At 27.6% G+C, this 1,168-nt stretch overlaps 1 long non-coding RNA gene across 1 annotated transcript in view; it reads left to right on the forward strand.

Moving 5' to 3' along the window:
* The window catches only part of LOC309481036, a 27,479-nt gene extending 26,940 nt beyond the window's left edge, over window positions 1–539 (forward strand). The window contains exon 3 of the long non-coding RNA XR_014199863.1: window positions 1–539. This exon is cut by the window's left edge and continues 96 nt beyond it. This is a non-coding gene — a long non-coding RNA (uncharacterized lncRNA).
* Window positions 540–1,168: the final 629 nt, after the last annotated feature.

Consider the following 1,168-nt stretch of genomic DNA (forward strand, 5'->3'; position numbering starts at 1 on the left):
AGATTACACGAACTGAACCAAAAAATCTGATTTTGTCTTTAATCAGCACGTTCAGAGAAATGCAAATAAACACGATCACATACACTGATGAACAAACAAACTCACGTCACTAACACACTTCAGATGTCATAATCTCTATCGACTATTACAATGTAGTTGATCAGTCGATGTTTATGTAATGATTAGATTGAGATTGATAGATTTAGAAAACAGGGTGTTGTTGGATGAAGCAAGAGGAGTTCTGCTGTATCTCAAGTCAATGACCGCATCTACGCTGTCAAACAATCAACATTTTTTTTCACTGATTTCTGGCACAAATCAGATCTTGAACCAAAGGACAGAGAAACGCATTGAGATTGGGGTTATTCAGGTTTAAAGTTGAACGGACAATATTGCAAACACTGCAATAAAAATCTTAATGATTATATATTTTTTTTGGTCTTATTGTCCAGTTAGCATATGAAACAAAAGAAATCCAATTGAGTTGCAACATTGCATAAGACTTATTTTTTTATAGATTGTATCTTTAATATGACTGTATTTGTCCAACCACACTGGCTTTTTTAATAAATAACATAAATGAAAAATGTAAAACTATATATATATATATATAATTACACACACACATATATATATATATATATATATATATATATATATATATATAATTACATATATATATTAATATAAATGACAGTTTAATTTTATAGATATAGATTTATAGATATTTTAATTTTCATACATTATTGTATCAGATAGCTTAATCTTGTTTTAAGTTTTTTTTATAGATATTTTTACTGTAAAAAGACTAATTAAGAATCCATTAAGAGGTGATTTTCTTTCTGTTTAAGCATCAATGCACACAATAATGCATCAAATTACTGCATTTGATATTTTATGCTTTGCACATCATCAAACATCATTAGCGCAACATGCTCTTGAAGTAATATATTTATTCATAGAGATTTTAATAAAAAGTATGCAAGCGGTACAAAGTTTCAGACTTATTTTTTTGATCATAGTCAAATCTGTGAGGGGGAAAAAATTATATATACAGTACAGGCCAAAAGTTTGGAAACATTACTATTTTTAATGTTTTTGAAAGAAGTTTCTTCTGCTCATCAAGCCTGCATTTATTTGATCAAAAATACAGAAAAAAAATGTAATA

The sequence above is a fragment of the Leuciscus leuciscus genome, assembly GCF_965113295.1.
Source record: "Leuciscus leuciscus genome assembly, chromosome: 18".
Classification (NCBI taxonomy): domain Eukaryota; kingdom Metazoa; phylum Chordata; class Actinopteri; order Cypriniformes; family Leuciscidae; genus Leuciscus; species Leuciscus leuciscus.